This window comes from Pelmatolapia mariae, linkage group LG14, assembly GCF_036321145.2.
Source record: "Pelmatolapia mariae isolate MD_Pm_ZW linkage group LG14, Pm_UMD_F_2, whole genome shotgun sequence".
Taxonomy (NCBI): Eukaryota; Metazoa; Chordata; class Actinopteri; order Cichliformes; family Cichlidae; genus Pelmatolapia; species Pelmatolapia mariae.
In genome coordinates, this window is record NC_086239.1 from 37,522,561 (window position 1) to 37,543,994 (window position 21,434).

The window sequence follows — 21,434 nt, forward strand, 5'->3', positions numbered from 1 at the left end:
GCAAAATGTGAAATGGAAGGTTTGCAGGTCTAGAGATAAATACAAACTCATGGCTTTACTGCTCTGTCATTTTACTTTCCACTCAAAAGGCCACTCACCCCAAATGCAAAGCACAAATGTCGCACACAGTTTACACTCCGAGTGCAACAGCAGGGCGCAGTCTGTACTCAGGGAGTGTAAACTGTATTTGGGCTGAAGTTGGTTTGATTGGTTTGACACCAGATTCTTACTGGCCCAGAAGATTGTTCCTTTAATGGGATAAAATCCTTTTTTTTCTCTTTTTTTTGTTTGCAGACTTTAAATAAAGAATAAACTGAAGTTTATGGGGAACTTCATTTGTACCCTTAGGGTGTGCTTTAAGGTGGGCCTGCCTCATTATGAGGATGTAGGGTTTCCCTCGGGTCTCACTTATGTCCGAACCTCACTCATTGGTGAAAACACCAAGACTGCACCGTCAAAGTAGCTCAACATGAGGCACCGCGATGGGACTAAAGGTTGATATCATCATAGTGGCTTTTATCTGCTTACAGGTAAAAAGCTCAATCAGCGCTTCCCGTGCTAACAAACCCAACAACCTGTCTGTAACCGCTAACACGTTGTACCTGTTGTATGACCAGTTTCATGTTTTTATACAACTTCAAACACTCATCGTGTCACTTTATATGTCTCAGTTTCTATCAAGATACAAAACTCTCCCCTAAGAACGCCCCCCCCACACACACACACACAAACTCATTTTCATATCTTAGTGAGGACATCTCTTTGACATAATGCTTTCCCTAGCCGCTTACCCTACCCATCAGCTAAACCTAACCATAACCTAACTGTAACACTGACACTGAAAACACATTTTGACAAAAATGCCTTCAAACTTGTGGGGGCGGGCGTTTTGTCCCCACAAGCGACTGTTGGCCCCCACAAGTATAGTGGCATGCCAATTTTCTGTCCACACAAAGACGTCTAAACATGTACACACACATACGCACACACACGTACAAAAAACAGCATCATACTCATCACACATTCTTCGTGTGCTCTGTCAATATAACTGCAAACACAAACACACAGATATTAGCAACACACATGCTGCTGTCACTTTTGTGTGTGTGTGTGTGTGTGTGTGTGTGTGTGTGTGTGTGTCAGACAGCAACAAAACTGACAGACGTGCGACAAAGTACAGCAGTAACCTTCTAACCTGTGGTGGCTTCAGAATGACAGAGGCATTATGAGTGTGTGGGTGGTGTGTGTGCCGTGTTTGTCCGTGTGTTAGCCTTGTTAAAGATCCATTTCAATTCTGGAAGATTCAATATTTATCAAATAGAGACGCAGGTGTCTGACTGCGGGATCTGAAATTACCACAGAGGATGAACGAGAAATGGAAAGAGAGGGAGGAAGAGAGAGAGGGGACCTTCTGTAGCTTCTCCTCAGACCTCTGATCATTCCTATGCTTAAGTAGGTTTTATATTGATTTCCCCCCCAAATGAAATCAAGTGGTGCATTTAGAAAAATCTCAGTAAGAGCAGTCATATACTGGACCCCCGGTGGAAGAAAACATCAGTTACTCTGCAAAAGGGATCCTACCTGCTTCAGAGGGTTTCAGTATCTCTTCAACAATGTCAGCCAGTCACGACCAAGTACGGTAGCGATGTGATGACTCGATCAGGAACAGCCTGAAAAAAAAAAGATTTTCATTGATTAGAAATCTTTTTTTGGTTAATAAAAATGAGAATTCAATGTCTTGTAAAACCTTATCTGCCAAGTCTCGATGCAGGCTCAATCATCCAGGCAAGGAAGTCCCAAAAAGTTGATTCTGTTCACCTGGACGTGGATATTTCAGTGGGAGAAACGCGCATCCAGGTAACAACAACAACAATACTACTAATAATAATAAACAGTACAGTGTGGTGAAAGTGGTGAAAATGCTACGTCCAGATGAACAGAATCAACTTTTCGGGACTTATCTGCCAAGTTTTCAGGTTCATGGTATCGATACACAAAAACCAACTGCAGTTACAAGCAAGCTGCTTTTAAGCGAACACCTTTTGAGAAGCTGAGAAAAAACAACTTTTTCACAACAATATAGTTTCAGAAGATTTTTGACAAACATACTGACGCAGGACATTTTATACCTAAAGAATAAACTCACTTATTAAAAGTAGCTACTACCTGTCTGCTAGGCCTCACCTCCATTAATCTGTGTCACTAAGTATCATCATTATCAATTATCACTAAAGTGATAATTTAGCACTCATATCTTGCACAAATATATTCCATTCTGGATCCAATAAAAGCAAAACAAAAAAAAAATGAAAAAGAGAATGAAACAACAGCACAAAACATTAGGTAGAGCTGAAAAACAATGCATGATAATAATAATAATCCATTCATTCTCTTCCGCTTATCCTTTTTCAGGGATGCGGGAGGCTGGAGTCTATCCCAGCTGTCTTAGGGCGAGAGGCAGGGAACACCCTGGACCGGTCGCCAGTCTGTCGCAGGGCTAACACATAGACACAGACAATCATTGACACTCACATTCACAGCTATGGGCAACTAACCTATCCCCACTAACTGCATGTCTTTGGACTGTGGGGGGAAGCCACAGTACCCAGAGAGAACATGCAAACTCCACACAGAAAGATCCTGGAACGGTGGAATTGAACTTAGGACCTTCTTGCTGTGAGGCAACAGTGCTAACCACCATGCCCAATAATAATAACATTAATATTAATAGTAACTTTATTTATATAGCACTTTTCAAAACACAGAGCTACAAAGTGCTTCACAGTTGAAATAACACTAACCTATAAAATCGAGTTTTCAGCATTCATAAAACAAACGGTGTGAGCCGACCTGACTGTCTGAGGAAGGCTGTTCCACAGTTTGGGTGCGACGGCCTCAAAAGCACGATCACCTCTGGTCTTAAAATCAGAGCATCAAAGCAAACTGATGTCACAGTAGCTATGTCCATCTTCTATATACAGTGTGTGGCTATAAAGTTAACATGGAGGTGATTTTAGAGCCCTTCATGGCTGTTGCCATAGTGGCCACACCATGTTACTACAATTTGATTCCGTGACCCAAAAATAACTTTTCTCCACACACTAATGTGAAAAAGGACTCTGTTTATCACTCGAGTATATTCCATCTGGTCTGCTGACATTTGGAAAGTATAGACGAGCTGTATGATTTTGCAGAGAACCAGCAGGAAGTCAGCTAGCTTGGCGGGAAGAAATCTGATCTGAGCATGTTCTCTATGGGCTTCACTTAGAAAAAGCAACACTGTGGAAGCCCGTGTTACGTCGTGGTACCAAATGGAGGAAGACTGGAAAGGTTTTTTTGGCGCCTGCATCATTGAGCAGCTGCAATTTGAATGCATGAAGCTTTTGGCTGTTTGTAAAGATAAACTCCGCAGCACAGTATGATGCTTCTGCATATTCTACCTTTTACAAGTTGAAAATTCACGTCGGCTTGTTCCCTGCTCGCAATTAAGTGCAAACATTCAATAAAGATTGTGAATCGGGATTATGAGGTCACACATCAAACATATAGCTTCGTGTGATGTGACTGGATTAACAAGACAGAAGAAGATCTAAATGATCATGAGAGATTGAGGTCTATTCAGCAGTTAGAGATGATCCCCTTCACTTAATCTCGCTATCTAACATCTGAATCAAACGCCACCCCTCGTCTTCAACACCCAGCAGCTGTGCGTGAATAAAAGCAAAGCGTCCTCCCTCTCGCTCTCTCCCAGAGTGCTGATATCGATGATGGCACAGCGAGGATGTCAGCGTTTCACTTTTAAATGAGCAAGTCAGGATGCTAGAGTGTCAGCTCCAAAGGAAGCCCTTTGTACTGCAGAGGCCAATATGCCTGGTTAATGAGACTGTGGCTCAGACCCGGACAGTGAGGCCTTGTGGGAAGAATGCTGCCGCTCCTCTGGTCTTATTAAGATGAGAGGAGAGATAAGTAGATGGGAGAGAGTAAGTCTGGCTCTGTTCACTGTCCAGCCCTCCTCTGTCTATAATCTGCTCTGCTGACATCGTGCTACATTCAACCGTAATTACACTTTGGGAGGAGTCGTCATCCACAGTGGGAGACGTGATACTGAGGATAATCATGCTCATAATGATAACCAGAACTTTACAAGATCTAATCTAAAGGCGGCTACAGAGATTTTCAGCAACTGTGCAACATCGATCTAAAGACTCAGGTTTGATATATAAAGTGTGGATTGGCATTTTGAGCAGATGTACCACTGAGTATTTGCTCTCCATGATTGTTGGTATATACTGTAGAGTATGGACTGGACCTTCTGGCTGAGAAACTGTGGGAAATTAAACATGCATATGGCAGGGTAAGTCCACCATAAAGCATACCTGCTTAATTTTTCCCTTTTAACTAATAATAACCATAATTTATGAAATGAATGCCATGCTGCATTTAGTAAGACTAGAAAATAGCAACTGAGACCATAAGAAAACGTGTCAGAAATTACAGTTTTTTTCCATGGACTTCTGGAGTTGCCCCCTGGTCTATAATTTGTCTTTACTTCTTAGATTTGGAAACTACATCCAGCTTTATTCATGCAGTCTGTGGTAAAAAGAAAGAAAAATGCACATATAGTTGCATAAACAATTTGATTTTTTGCATCCATCATTTAATGATTATTCACTTATTCAAAAATCATGACCTTCTGTACGATCTAAAATGTAGATCTGCATGGTGACTCTCTAATATCTGCTGTTTCACAGCCTACGATGAGTGTGCACTTCCTTGTTTCCTCCGATGCTGCGTCCTACTTAACTTTCACGATAACACCTGGAGGACGCATGAAAACAAACAGTGTGCCAAAACTTAATTATTTGTTCTTCTTTGTTGAAAGAAGTCTTTCACTTTGCATTTTTTGCCTCCATTTATTCTATTTGGGTTTGTTAAAGTATTTTCACAGTTGCACCAGTGTCACATTAATTAGTCCCACTGTGAGATCATTATTCTAACTTTTGCCCTTGATCTGAACTGGAGGGACTGTAACAATGGCCAACTTCTCTCATAGTGCAGCTGGAGTGGTGACCAATGATATCACCACAAGTCTGTCACGCTGGTCATCTTTCATCATGAACAATGAAAAATGGCACAGTTTACTTTCAGCTTTATACATCTTTAATACATCAGATAAAGAGAATGTTATTATTTTTTCTTCAAAAGCACTGACTTTTGTTCCAAGTCTATAATTTATCTATAATTCACTGATTACAACAAGTCCTTTGAAATTAAACATGACACTGGCAGCTTGCTCTTACCAAATAAAAATAATCTGTAGGAGTCCAGAATTAGTGGACCAGCCAGCAGCAGCATTTTTGCTCACCTAGCTTGGTGTGGGTTTGTCCTCAACATTACATTAACAGAAATAAAGTTAAAGCCACTGAACTACTTTGGTAAAGGAATAAAACATTTTTTTTAGCAGAAATTCCACTGTTTACCTGATCAGCTCATTCATGTAAAGCTCCTCCTATATGGACTTTGTGGCTGTAAAATCTTATAACCACACGTCTTTTGTCTTTCTCCGATCATAATGACTATGGCCACTAGTTAAACAGAAACAATGGGTCACAATAAACTGCTCAAATATCCTAAAGAGTTGGAGAGAAACTTGCTGTGATGTGAGTCAGTCAGTCCGTCCAGTTCAGTTCCAGATAGTCATGTTTGCAAGTGAATTGGCTACACGGACTGACTCCATTGCATGGACTTATAATTTGGTGTCTCTATTCATTCATTCATCTAACCAGTTTCTTCTGCGTATCCAGTTCAGGCTTACTGGGTTGACACCCCGTTGCAGGGCTAACACAGAGAGACAGACCACTATTGACCTTCATGTTCCCATCTACAGCTACTCTAGAATTATCACTTAGCCTAACATGCACGTCTTTGTATTGTGGGAGGAAGCTGGAATACCCGTAGAGAAAACAGGAAGAAACCCTGCAACGACAACTAACTCACTGAGGTCTAATCATCATAGATGGTAACGCTAACTCTATCCTAATCCTACATTTTTGAGATGGATGAAGCAGAAACATCTGTGAATAGTTTTTGATATTTCTCACAGTGATTATATTGTTTGTTCCATGATTGTTGAGACTCGGAAGAACAATTTAATAAAAACAAATTACATATCGTGATGGCCTCAAGGTGGGGTTAGGGTCGACTTACACACTGAGGATTAATAAGGCCGGGGCTTTGCCTCCATACAGTGTGTTTCTCTACAACCAGCTGGAGAATCTCAAAGTCTCCAACTAAAGACAGACCCGACACTCCACAGAGCGGATCTCTCTTTTTCTTAATGAAAAGAACATCCATCTTCTTTCTTCTCAGTACTTCCAACCAGCATAACAAACACTGGGCAGTGAAAACTTCTGCTGGAAGACTACAATACTTTTTATAACCACACCAGTGTGGTTTGTCTACATGTCTAAACATATATTTAGGCAGCAATGAGACAGCGGTCATCGCTTGAAGCAGAAGGTTTACTGATCGTGGATTTCCATGATAAGCTGATGGTGACAGAAACTACATCCTTGTTTCCTCTGCATGTTTTCAATCAATTCTAGTCCACTTAGGTTGTTTTGTAAATAATTTGATTTAAAAAATCTCATCATTATCTCTAAAGTGATCTCAGTGGGATACCTTTATATTCATACTCTGGCTGATCATCAGAAAGAAAAATAAAACCAGTAGAACAGCGAGGATGACGATGCATCAATAATAAGCACTGAATATTATAAAAATGATTAATTTTTTATTGAATTATTATCGAAGATGAAGACTGGACCAACTGAACTGATTTGTCCAATCTGTCCATCCATATACTTCAATCCTCAGAAATAATCCCAGAGAGGAAAGAAGGGGTGCAAGTGATGGCTGAAGGTGAATCTGAGGTTTAACCTGAGGTTTGGGTAGAAAACAAATCATGATTCACACGTTGCACTTGTCATTAGAACGAAACAATAAAGTCCTTAGCACTGAGCCATACAACCTCCAACAGCTAAAATAGACTTTATGAACTTTCTACAGCGTTGCAATGGGACATATATCAGGACTTTACAGATCAATTTGGCTGCTGAACCGGCCCTCTCGCTTGCATAAACAGCACATCATTTTCCTCAAGATAATTCCACATGCAGCAGTGAGCCCTCTTACTGGTTTTTTTAGATACTACCAGATCAGCTCATTTCTGGCTTCTCGTCATTGGCTACAGATCACTTTTAAAGCACATCTTTGTCTGGCCCCAAACTACATTCAGTTCAGTTCACCAAATCTCAACAGTTGCTTCAAGATCGGAGCTTCATATTGTGAGGTAAACACCATACCATAATACAGAGAAAACAATCAGATGCCCTTCTATGACGAGTGCTTGGTGACAATGGGAAGGAAAAACTCCCTTTTAACAGGAAGAAACTTCTAGCAGACCTGGGATCAGAGAGGGGCAGCCATCTGCCCAACCAGTTGGGGGAAGAGGGAAGGAAGACGGGACAAAAGACACGCTGTGGAAGACAGCCCGAGATTAATCATAACTCAGGATTAAATGCAAAGTGCTGTAGAAACAAAGCTGCTCTCTTGATGGCACGCTCACTCGGTGTTGGCTCTCTCTGCAGTATTTTATCACTTCTTGTTCCTGTTACACTCCACAGTGGTGTTCTGTATGGCTTCATTTGTGTAGCCTGTTTTATTACAGACCTTTAAATAACGACTTATTTTATAGTGTAACCTTCAAGTGCTTTATCCAAAGTACAATTTCTGCTGAATCAGTTTCAAATTATATTCACTGGTTGTATCTTTAGGGATTCACTAGCTTAGCGTAGCTGCTAGCCTCGTCACTAATCGCATGGCTTCCTCCTCTTTCTTGATCACTGAGTCTCCTTTAGTAAAAACAGTCGTGTAATAACTAAGGCTGGAGGCCAGGCTCAGTGAGTTGGACACCTGGGTCCACACCCCATTGTCCCAGGCAGCCAGGAAACTGGGTCAGCTGGGTGACAGTGAGGAGGAAGCGTACCCCTAAATAAAAACCCAGTACGCCACCAACCTGTTCACATTTGGAAATGTTCTGACCCAAGGCCAGAGCAGGCAACACTGAGGTAAGTGTTTTGGGACCATAAATAGGTGCAATAAAGATAGATGGCATTAAAATCCAGGAGAAAACAAACACTTTCAGATAAGACAAAGATAATATTACTGCCTCAGCCCTAGAGGCTGAATCAGACTCCAGATGTCTGTTTTCCTGCCAAAGCTGCCACTGCAGGTCAAATGACCTGCTACAGCTGACACGAGGACTTTATTTTAACACCTTTGTCACTGATGAACAGCTGCAAGTGAGACCATCCTCAATTCAGGTTTAGATAGGAAGATTGTTGTTGTCAGAAGAACCCCCCACACATTAGAATATTCCAATGAATAAAGCAGGCCAGTGAAAGAGGACTAGTGGGAAAGGTGAAGGAGAAGAAAGGAGCAAGCAATGCAAAAAACAGGATCAACAAAGGTTTGCACTCAATTAGAAAGAAGGGATGGATTATATGGTTGGAGAGTACAGCTGTCCCTTAATGGCTGAGCAATGAGAAGTCACTTTGTGGAGCAAGTTCACAGACAGTCATTATCATCTGCAGGATTGCTCCCCGCGGTTATTCGATAGTTTCTGCATGAGGCTGGAAATCCCGGGATCTGCAGCTGGGCACTCACTGACCTCAGCTAACGGCATTTCCCCATCACTACCACTAAAAAGAAAAAAATATATTTTATTTGCTTTAATTACCCGTTTAACTTACACGCCCTCGTTTCACTTCAAGACAGCGTGAAAGTCTCTACAGCACACTGCAGTAATTTATGATCACTCCACTTTCTCTCATCGTTTGTCTCCTCGGCTGTCACAGCAAGTGGGAAATGCGAAGTCAGAGAGGCGAGACAGGGAGAAAAGAATATAGCGACTACAGTTGATAACTCATTAGCCCAGTGCAAATACATCAAAAGTCTTCAAACAAGTGTTAATTAGTCTAAAACCACCGATGGACAGACGGCGACTGAAACCAAACAGACACAGAGCAGTGACACTGAAAAAGACAGGACTTAAGATCATTCAAAAGCAAATGAAAGAAACAGAAAAGACTTTATCATCTCTGGATAAAGTGCAGAAGAGGAGATCAGGTGGTGTGGGAAGAGATTTCCTTTTAGGTTTATGTGAGCTTTTTGCAGAGTTTCCAGTGGTCTGCTCACAGAATGAGCAGCAGGTCTGATGACAGCTTCCTGATAATTTTGGTCCAGTTATAGCAAACCAGCAATAACGTTATTGTTGGAGATGCTGTTGAATTATAACTGGGGAGAGATTTGGAGGGATAATTGGTAGCCAGTTGGAATGGTGCTCACTCATTACAGGTTATCCTGTTGCTTTGTAGCATATAAAAGCTATGTTTGAGATACTCTGGAGTTTTGTGTGAAAAATGTCACTTATTATGTTTCCACCTACAAAAAAATGCATTTTTGTAATGAAATTACTTGTAAATGTGAGATTAGTTGGCTGCTTGAAACAAAACCTACTACTTGACCGGTAAAGTCTTTGGTTGGGTGCAGACAGCAGATGATGGATGAGTCACTGGATGAATGGCCAGGATTAAAGGGTGCTATTAATTAATGTGTGGAACTGATAGATTGATCAAACCGCTCTGCCATATTTCTTGGTGTTTAACAAACATGTGCTGTGTTCTCAAATGGAACAAGGAACTATAAAAAAAAGAGAAACTTTTACTCAGCTTTATACTCTCATCACAGCGATGACAACTCAGTCTAATTCTATTAATAACCATCATCTAGCACCCTGATTAAGTCACTAATCCTCTCTGCTCTCAGCTCCACTGATTAACGCAGGATCACACACAGCAGAAACACGCTAAGTCTGACAAATTTACATGTGTTGTTCCCAGTCTTCACACATGCTGAGTACAGAATGAAGGATCAAAAGCCCATGTGTACAGAGCTACGCCAAAGTTTAGAAGATGCTTCAAAAACAATGCCATGAATAATTTTTATTCATGAATCGAAATTCAAAAACCTAAATCAAATCAATATTTGCTTTAATAACGACACCAGCCCCCTCAACACTTGTGCAGTTTTTCGGGGTACTTCATTCCCGCTGGCTGTATACTTGAGGACATCATAATGCTGTACAGTGACTTTGAGATTAGATGCTCCCCGATGGTTCTATGTGATAGATGCAAATCTAAACTAAACACCTGAAGTGCCAAAAACATCTGCACATTGATCTGCATCTGTCAACAGGTGGCATGTTAATAGAGTTGCACTGTGTTCTTTTTTATGAGGTTCAAACTAGCATCAAGCTCCAGAGCTACAGAGTGAAGTCAGCTCAGGGGTGCCAATCACCAAAGACTCCTAAATGTCCAACTTTACAGCACAGGCATGTTTACAGCCTGCTATGAAAAACAGTGTAGGTCTAACTTAGCTCATTTCTCCTTTCATAACAATTGTAAAGAGAGTGAATATTTTTCATAATTAAACAATGACTATAGCAGTAAAGTCTAAAGGTAGGGCAAGGCTGGCATTACTCACTGGACTCAAACTTTTGGGACAGTTATTTGAGAAACGATATGGGTTGGTTTGAGGTAGCTAGTTTTCAATCAATCAATTTATTTATAAGCACATTTAAAAAACAACACAGGTTGACCAAAGTGCTGAACATAATAAAAAAGTAAAAAGTAGAACAAACACACACAAAGAACAAAACAAAAAAACAAAAAAAACTCAGTCACAATTAAAAGCTAGAGAGTAAAAATGTGTTTTCAGACAGGTTTTTAAAAATGTCAAGTGTTGGAGCGATCCTAATTTCAAGAGGTAGACTTCTAAAGTTTGGGTGCAGCAATCGCAAAGGCCCGATCTCCTCTGTTTTTTAGCCTGCTGCTAGGATCAACTAGAAGCAACTTATCAGCTGACCTGAGAGTTCTATTCTGAGTATTTTTAGTTAACAGATCAGAGAGGTATGACGGAGCTAATCCATTTAGAGTTAAAAAAAAATATCTTAAAATCAATTCTACAATGTACTGGAAGCCAGTGTAAACGAGCCAAGACTGGGGAAACATGGTCATATTTACGAGTGCCTGTCAAGAGTCGGGCTGCAGCATTCTGAACTTGCTGAAGACGAGAGAGCAGATCCTGGCTGATACCAAAATCCAAGAAGCCTGCATCAACGTTTTTTTTGCGTGAAAATAACTAAGAGGAATGTAGAAACAAGACAGAATACACGCGTATGAAAGAAGGCAAGTCAAATAATGAAGTTGCAAGGCAGGGTTGAAGTGGGTGGAGATGAGTGTTACTGCAAAGCTACCTGCAAAGCTGAAAAGAAAGGTCTAAAAGATGGCACCTCTGCTCTGAAGTATGTTAGAAGATGGTAGCACTGACAAAAAGGAAGTGGATCTGGATGCAGCACAATTAATGATGCTAAGAGTTTGTTGACAGACAGGATTATAAATGTGTACATCGGAGGGTAAGCTCACAGTTTGGAGATGTACAGGAGAGGGAACGTCAATATACTGGCCTAAGGATGTTGAAGATGTCACCGCAAAGAAAGAATAAAGGCGGAAGACCAAAGCGAAGGTTCGAGGATGTGGTGAGAGAGAACAACCAGATGGTCAGTCTGACAGAAGTCAGTGCAAAGTATATGTGTAGGCCAATGATCAGCTGTGGTAATCCTTACAGGCCCACCAGAGAAAGACCATTTAGTACTAACTACTGTAACATGTGTCTACGTGATGAGCTCGTGCACTTTATGGCTCCAGCAAGCTAGCTAGCATTATCTGATCATTCATCACCCCACTCTCTCATCCACATCTGGTCACTTCTGGTTACAAAAAACAACATTGGTGTGACAAAAAAGCTGTTGCTGAGGCTGAAACCAATGGGGGAAATTGCAGTGGGTATGTCTATCATTCATATACAGCACATGGGTACAACGAGAACAATTTCTGAAATTTGTTGATAGTTTTCATTGATTCAAACTGTGCAAGTTGCTGAGATTTTAACTCTTTTTGTAGTAGACTCATTTGATTTTCCAAGTTTACAAAAACTCATCCACACATCTCAAAACATCGGCGACATCACCACCATAATTGCTCTATCAATTTATTATGACATCATCCAGATGGTATCTGCTGCATGTGCTCTGTACTCCCCAACAAATGTTGATCTTTTCATCTTTTAAGTAGCAAATATTTGACATACTCATTCATATAAGGAAAAAAACAAAAAACTTGCCATTTGACCAAGATTTGACAACATTTCCAAAAATATTATTTTACTTTGACTGTTTTTGACTTCAGCATCATGAACAGTTTGACCATGAACAAGCAAAAATATGTCAAATGTCCTGAGGGACTCTTGGAAATTTTGCATATATAGCAACAGCTCTTATATGGTGTATACATACTGGAGTGATAAAAGGGTGGACAGATAAACCGACATGGAATTTGTGGAGAGAAGGAAAAGACGAAGAAGAGGAGGAGCAGAAACAGAAGGTGGAGATGCAAGGATGGCTGGATGGAGAAGTTAATAGGTGGAGGGCTGTTTTATCCTGAGAGAGAAGTGTAAATTCAGCAGGGAGGCAGCAGAAGTGCCAGACCCTGCATCTATCTGCCAACACACACACATACACATGCAGGCTATTAACGCTCCTGATTGGCTAAAAATATACAGCGTATAGACACGTACGGTGAATGAATGTATGCAGGCAGAAAGGATGCATTCAGGGTTGTTTGTGTAAGTGTGTGTGTGTGCTGGCAGCGTCTGGAGGCTGGCAGATGGTCAGAGCTGAGTCTCTCTCCCCTGTGGGTCCCTCATCTCTCTTCATCCCTCCCTCCCTACAGCTCTGCCTCCAGGGGCGCCCCGCCAGCATTAAGCCCCACCAGAACATCCCCCAGCTGGGCACAGACCTCCACCACCTCCTCCCTGCCTGGAACTGAACCCGCTGAACGTTTTTGGATAGAAATCTCACCATTTGCGCTTACTTTTTTTCTTTATCCATTTGAATTGAACATGGATTGAAGGTTAAAGCTGTCTATTAAACAGTAAAGATGTTTCATCGCGCTGGGAGCAGCCAAACATTTTCAAATATCCATGGGCATCAGTTTCAAAGGAAAGCTGTTTTCTTTGATTCCTGGTGGATTTGATTCGTAACACGGACTTAGATTTTCATTTTCACAACTGAGCTGAGAGGTGAAAGGAGCTCAGGTGTCACATTCAAGGATATTCAGCTCTTTATAGGGACATTTTGTTGGAATCACACCCACAGACATCTAGAGAATTATAATTTGTTTTGAACTGTAAAAACTAAAAAGAAGTTTTTAGCTTTGTTGTGGGTCATTTAGATTGTTTCTCATGTTACAGACTCATAAAAGAAACCAACACAACATCCAAGGTAGTCCTATTTAGAAAAAATACTTGCAGCTGCCGAAGGCCACAAACAGCCAGACTAAATACAGCTGTTTGATGATTCTCTAACACTGTTTGTGAGCAATCACAGCATAAAAACAGAATTCTGAATAAACATTCATCTGCTCTAAACCCAAACAGCTCCATTATTGACTAAATGACCTTGACAACAGTTCCAGCAGCCGATGAGTGAGGCGGATAGAAGGTCAGGGACAATTTCAAGATTGAAATGGCTGAACTTCAATCACAACACAAAATAAGCCTTTAACGCAAAAATCACCTCACACTAACATTTTATCTACAGCTGTTCAGCTGATACGTGTCCATTTACATTTAGGTCCATAAGTGTGTGGACAATAACACAATTTTTTTGTCATTTCACCTCGTTCATACTCTGTTATTGACAGGGACAGGGAGCTAGAGACCCAACATCCAAGTATTCATCCCTGTTAGTCTTCTTAAAAGCCTGCTTGAAGTTTGCTGCCTAGGACGCACGCGTAGTTGATGCATTGTAATGTAAACGTAAATTGTCTGCAGACAGAAATGTGAACATCTCTATCTGGTCTTTAAGTCTGATGTCATTAGCCGTTTCTGGGTCAAACAAACACTGCAGCATCACTGAGAGCTACAAACTGTCTAAATTCTTTCATCTTTAATAAAATGATCAGCGTTGCTGCTTTACCAGGTGTAACTATTAAGTTTAACATCCAGGTATCCATGAAAACAGAATTTATGAAGTTTAACGGAGTTAGAAATTAGCAGGAAGTTAGCTCGCTAGTTTCCATCTACACATGATATAGCATGTTCTGACTGAGAGATTTCTGAAAAAATTCAAACGTACAGCTCTGCTATCACTTCACACATAAATGAAGACAGAAAACTAAACAGCAGTGACGTTTGTAGGGTTACTGAAGTTGGGCTATCTGGTATATAATTATGTGGTGGCTAGCTACACAGCTATGTTAGCATAACATAAATACAGTGAAGCTGGAGGATGAACGCTAACTTTTTTCCCCTCAATAAAAGTTAACGTGAGGGTTCCTGATGGTTAGGGACAAATGCAATTGCATGGCAGGATGCTGTAAATGGACCAAATTTCAGTCGGGAGAACAAGTGAGATAATCCATCCACAATACGAGGTTAGTCATTAATATACTGCTGCATAGTAAGGATTTAAAAACTGAGCTTTAAAAGGTGCTGCCGTTGAACAGTGGTAATAAAAACAGAGAGGCCAACAGTGATCACTGACTGTTTTTAGGGGCTTGTTCAGATTAAATAGAACAAAGCATTAAAACATGTTAAAAACACAACTGCCTTAATAAAAGCAGAGTAGCTTGGACCCGGAAGCAGAGTTCATACATCATCACTTAAAGACCGGATGGGCTCTTATGCTCACTGTTTGATGACATAAGTGATATTATGTGGACCTGAGCAGACCCCAGAGAACTTACAGATGCAGAAAGTTTAAACCCTGCCTTTGTTTCATCCATCCAAACACTTTATTTCAGAAATGTGTAAGTGCTTTTAGGTGAACTGGTTTTGTTTGTTATTGTCTGTTGCAGAGTCATATCTGGCTTTGCTGGTCTTGAGTGTAACCAGTGGTTTGCTCGTTGTTGTTGTTTTGCACATGCATAAGGCATCTGTGGATTATTGACTTTAGTAATGTGGCTCTAGATCAACTTTCAGGTAGAATTTTTGCATTTTTTTAATAAAAATTGTGAGTAAACAACTATCGTTAAGGCTGCTTTTATATCCACAAATTAATATTGATTTTCATTCAACATATAATCTAATAAAAAAATCTAATTTAGCAGTAATATCCTCTGCTGCTAACTTGAATGGACGGCAGTCCTTGTTCTTGAATGCTGAAGTGACTCTACTCACTCGTGCACACTAAATGTCAGTTAAGGGTTTTTTTTCTCCACATTTGTAATATACAATTCAATGTTTACAAGCAATTTATTATCCATCTCGTCCTCGCTTCCCCATACTCCACCTGGGACACGTGGAATCCCCAGGGGGGGGTTTAGGCATCATCAAAAAAGTTTCTCAGAGTAAAGAGGAGACTTCAAGGGGACACCACAAAGGTATGAGAGGATTTTTCTACCAACACCCTCTAACGTACAGGTGAAACTGATTCGTCAGCTGATCCAACAGGAGAGTTAATAATAAGATGGATGATTACAATACTGTAGCTCAGACAAACTACCTGTATAAACATGTATGATGACACTAACGTGTGGTTATTAAGTGTGCGTTCAACATGAATGATGAGCGAGTCACAAACAGTCTGTAAATCTTTTTTTTAACCCCAAATCTTTTCTATTTTTCATCTTCTTTGCTCATCCAGTGAAATGCTTCTCGACTCTTTAGGAGATGAAAAATGAGTCGCAGCTTCTCCAAATATTTGTCCAACACAGCAGCACTGTTACAGGTACTGTTACTCCTACGCTATCAGTTTGAACCAGAAAAAAGCATTTGTCATTCTACCTGCAGCCTTTTGTTAACAGAATTTATAACTTTTTGGGGATTATCCTGTTGTAGTGTGTGACACAGTGATGCTTCAACATATCTGCTGTAAAATCAGTTGCGTTTGTTTGTCTATTTGTTAGCAGTCTAGTGTCCACAGTTTTCAAGATATCATATTGAATTTTTGGGTGATGGTAGATACCAATAAAAGCTGCAGCTGATTTAATTTTGGCAAAAATCGGGTCAAGTCAAGGTCACGCCCTTTAGGGGGCACTGGGCTCTCTGGATATTGTTGTTTTTAACAGGCAAACTCTTAATCTGCAGATTATAAGACATATAAGAACATGAATTTCATATAATCATCTATCAGAATAAGCTGATAGATGAATAATCATCTATTAGCTTTTGCCACTTTCATAGTTTTGACCAGTTCGAGCCTTCCTAGTTGTTGTGTTCATCATTCGTGTTAAATGGTGCTTGCATAGGTCATACGTGTAATAAAACTCTGCCTGGCTGGTGCGGCTGTTTGGTTAGATTTGTAAATTTCATGGAATCAGGTTTCCTCAAAGCAGAAAGAATGCTTCAGGAGATTGTAATTTGCAATCTGTCAAACCATTTACTGTATTTCTACATTTAGGAAACGTGAGTTGCATTAATGCTCGAGTTCTGAGACTGTCCTCCCACTGTGAACATTTATATACTTCATTTCATACTTTCATATTCTCCTCATTCCTTCACTGGAATACTTTCCTCCTTTAAATACTTTCTAATATTTTGTCTAGAAGCTCCTTTCTGACCTTCATTTAGCTGCAGACACGAGTAAAAATAATACAGACAGATGCCAGAAACAGACTGAGGCCTCCAAGATAACAGATACCAGAGCGAGGCTTCAAGGCCGCCAGCAGAAACCAGTCATCATGTTACAGAGTGGAGTCATGTGGCCTGAACCTTAGACACCTTTCCAATAAAAAAGTAGAGGCCTTATCTAAAAGTCTTTATTGGGTTTGGATTAAAGTTATTGGACAAACTTCTCTTATCGTGGCGTCTGAAAGCAGAGATGACACTGTTGCGATATCCTGTGGATCTCTATATGCAGATCGTGGTGTAAAACTGGGATGGACAATACCAGCAGCACTCATACAGCAGCGTGTTTAGCAATCAGCAGAGATGACACATACCTTCTGGCCAACATAAATAGAACTGTTGGACAGCTGAATGCCGTTTATCTGGCAGGATTTGGGTAACATTTGGGTGAAATGGCAACAATATGATTAATCATCTCAAAACCTGAGGAAAGTGAGTACTTTTTAACTTTTAACCCAAACCTTATATGACACTGTTGATAACTCAAAGGTGTCTGGATAACTGAATGTTTGTATTCATCAATCAGAGAAGCGCCAGTGGGACCTGTCACTCAGTCAGTCAGTCAGTCAGACAAGTCTATTTGGTACGAGTCTGATTCATGCTGTGGGTTACTGTGTCTGTTTGATGGGTGATTTCCTGGTTGACTGATAGTGTTTTGAATGACTGATGAGGTGGAGATTTGGTCGAGTGCGTCTGCGTCCCTGAGGTGATAAACTGAACCCATCCTTAGTTTACAGGCTGAATATCAAATTGGCCTTGTCTCTGGGTTTTGTCACTTCATCCTTTTTCCTTTCTCTTTGAGCTTTTTTCCCCTTTTGATAATCTTTCTCATGTCACACTTTCACAGGCTCTGCCTCTGTGCTCGCTGCTGCCCTTTGTGACTGTTTCTTGTCAACTTTCCCCTTTAGCTCCATGTCACATTTGCTTTGCCTCTACTTGACACCACTTGTCCTTTTTTCTCACTTTACTTTGTTGTCGGACTTTCTTCTGCATTTGACTTTTTTTCTTTACTTGCAAACAAGATACGGAAATCTTCACTGCACACAAAACTATTTCTACAACGTGTATTCCTTTAACAATATTGTTGACATCAGTTTAATAATGCTCAGGTGTATTACTGTAGGCCTTTTACCTGCCAATATTAACCACCTTGAGGTGACAGTTGCTGTGATTCTGCGCGATATACAACTGAATTGAACTGAACTGAAAAAAAAGTATCAGCCATTTGAGCGCTGGATTCAAAATCACACCAAAAATCAACGTTAACATTGTCCCAGTGTTTCCTTTACTTGCTGTAGCAGTACATCTACAACATATATTACAACTGCTTATTACAACCTGAACTTTCAGTGAAAAGTAGTGAAGATGTTGGAGTTGCCAGAGCATAATAGCTGCTCTCAGGCCAAAGGAGCTTTTTCAAACACATGAAAGCTGCAAAATAAAAAGAATGAAAGAGGACTAAAATATTATATCTAGAGGTAATGCTATATTACCAACCGCTGGCCAATTAAGCTGAATCAAGGTGAGCAGTTTCAAGCATGTCCAATCAGGAGAGGAAAGAGAAGGTTACTGGAGGAGTTGGCTGAGGAGAGGAAGATTTGAGCATCAGTGCTGAGACTGATGGATCTGTGACCCGATCTCAGAGCAAAGAGAGAAAATAAACTGAATTGATTTGTAAGTTTTTTGGAAAACAAAAAATGCTAATGTGCAGAGCAGATGTTCCACGTTATTGTTAATATGTCAGCCCTGCTTGGACGAAAAAAATAAAATAACTAGGGCCTGACGCAACGCCTTGAAAGAAAACCACAAAAAACAACAGAAAACCGAACGTAGAATCAGTGTAGAAATCATCCGACCTTACCGAGGGTACATACAAGCACAGCATCGCAAGGACAGAATAAAAGAGACAAAAATGACGTCTATAAATAAGTCCACTTTGTATTATCCCTTTCTTTTACGAGAGAAGAGACCAAACTATAAATCTCGGGTCATCGCCGTGAGTGTGTTCGTTTTTATAACTGCTCCTTGGAAATCCATTACCTACCTACCTACCACAGCTCTACGGGGAGGATGTTCAATAGAGAGAGGCAGAGATTCAGAGGGGAGAGTGAGAGAGCAGGGCGATGAATCACAGAGGAAGGTCTACTCTGAAATATGTGGCTCTAAATCAAACTGTTAAACTCCGACACGACAGAAAAGGAATAGTGTGAAGATGGATGAGAAAGACAAAGAGAACAAGAGAAAAAGATATAATAGATAGTGATTGTGTCATTAGGTCCATGTTAAGTTAAATCACAGTGCGGCTGCAGTTTAATTTGTCAGAAATGAGACCTAAAATGGTTTCATTTAGTACCAACTGTGGACATTTTCCTGACATTTTAAACCAAATCGTGATACAATTTCTCGGTAATAGAGCAGCCTTATTAGCTGCTGTAGAAAAAGATGAAGGGAAATAAAGCTCAAACATGAACATTACAAAGCAGTTTGACATGAGAACAAACTTATGACATAAAAGCAAAAGGACACATTTACACTTTTAGGAGGAAGAAGAAAGAATTCGATCCTATATTGTGCTGTGACATCATCAACCTTTATGACCAAGGTCACGTTCCCCTGCAGGAGACAGAAGAACTTAAATGAGCTTGTCACATCAGAGTTGTATGAGGTAAAAACTGGGGAAATCAAATGCTGGTGACTGACAGCAAGCCGTGCAGCCTCGTGTGATTCGCGTTTAATGAGACATGTTGCGTTGGCACATCTCAGAAAAAAACACAACTGTGCTACGGTGAGATTCAAGATTGTGAAATCATCCTTTAAACAAAGGCTTTCATTTCCAACTCAATTCACTTCAGCTGGTGAATTTAATTGTCCCCACCACCAAAATGTTGATGTTCAATCAGGTCAAACATGGGTAGAAACTGCTGGGGCTTTGAAGCAGTGAAAGTCCCCCCTCCTACGCCTCGCAGCGCGTTCATCCACTGCCTAACATCCTCAAACTCTCTACTTTGCAAAGGTTTGTGTTTGAGACATTTTATCTGTTTGTTCAAGCACTTTATTATTTTTTTAAAGACTGTCTTTTGCTGTCTGTAAACACTCAAGAACTGCTCGCCAAGCAGTAATGAAACTGTCAAAAGTGCAAGACAAACTGCAAACTGAGACCAGTTTCAAAGGAAAAACGGTGCCTTTTGAAAGGTGTTGGTTGCAGTGAAGTAAGTGTGCAGCGAACTGTTTAATTGAACTGTTTATAATAGCTCAACTTTACTCTTTACCAGCATCATGTATGACAATGATAATAACCCAACTTTTTTGTCTTTTGCTCATTTTGTTCTTATGAAAAAGTTTGAACATGTTTTATTTCTTCCTGACATGTCAGGAGCATCGTGACAACACGGCAAAAAATATTATACCTCAAACAAGGTCAAACGTTGTTTGGAAATATCCAGCCCGTTCTCACTCCGAGGCGTAATATCGAGATGATTTGTCAAGTCCTGAGGCATTCCTGAGGAACGCGAAAGGTGACCTCCCTCGTTCTTATGCTACGCGCCGGGTTATGGATGAAATCCAGTAGAATGACGCTCCCGCAGTAATACACGTTCCAGCCATGTATTCCAGTCCTAACCATAACCTTATCCCTAACCTTAGCCAGCACTTTAATGACATTAGACAGTGTTTTCCAAAGCAATTTAAGTAAAACAAACAAACATGTGTAGATTCATTCCAAACGGTTCTCATGTTTCCTCATTTTTCCGATCTCGTAATATAGGGACCTATTGGATGCCCGGAAGCGTAATATATTGGCGAGTTTTCAATTAAAAATGTTACACTTTGGGAGTGGGAACGTGTTGAAATATCCACAACAACCCTGCACTATGTCCTGTTTAACTGTTTCCTGGGCTGAACTAAGAAATACATTTTTTTTTAGCTCCACTGTAAATATCATTAAAAAAAAATAGGCGATGCTCCTCGTGACAAAATCTTAAGATCCCAACTTTCTCAGTTCTGTTTGGATCAAAATCTTGAAATCATGAGAATCAAAATTAATTCATATATAAAAAATCATATATTTTCTGAAAAGAAAGTAAAAAGATTTCACAAGAGACTTTTCCCAAACACAGAGAAGAGTGTGACGATGAATCTGGAGGAGCTTGTTTCCTCTTGAGGAATGAAGGCGCAGTAATAAACAGAGAGCACAGAGAGTCTGTCAGAAACAGCGGCGAGGCCGACGAGCAGGGCATTATCATGAAAATGAGACATTTGCATTGACAGGGAAAAGACATCAGCCATAATAATAATAATAATAACATCTGTAATAATAATAATTATCACAATAACCAGACTTCTGTTTGCATTCGGCTGTTTGCGGCTCTGTTGTGAATTACCAAAGATGGAATCAGTGGAGAACGTAATGAATATGAATTTGCTGGACAGCTGCATAGAAATAAAAAGGGTTCCCTACTAATTCAGCGGCGCACAAACAGTTCGGCTCATGAATACTTTTACCATTTCATATTCAATGCAAACATGTCCAATTGCTGTTGATCTGTCTGTGGAGCTGCTGCACATAAAAGATGGTTTTCATGAAGACTGAAGCGTTTTATGTATAAAAAAAAAGACAAGAACCAAAA

General features: G+C 40.3%; 1 protein-coding gene across 3 annotated transcripts in view; it reads right to left on the reverse strand.

Moving 5' to 3' along the window:
• si:cabz01090165.1 (uncharacterized protein LOC100333421 homolog) overlaps positions 1 to 21,434 on the reverse strand; it is a 400,716-nt gene that overhangs the window by 128,194 nt on the left and 251,088 nt on the right. For all 3 annotated transcript variants that reach the window (XM_063493435.1, XM_063493434.1, XM_063493433.1), the window contains exon 5: positions 1,582 to 1,670. The gene's annotated coding sequence lies outside the window, so the exon portion shown is untranslated. The remainder of the gene's footprint in view (positions 1 to 1,581; positions 1,671 to 21,434) is intronic.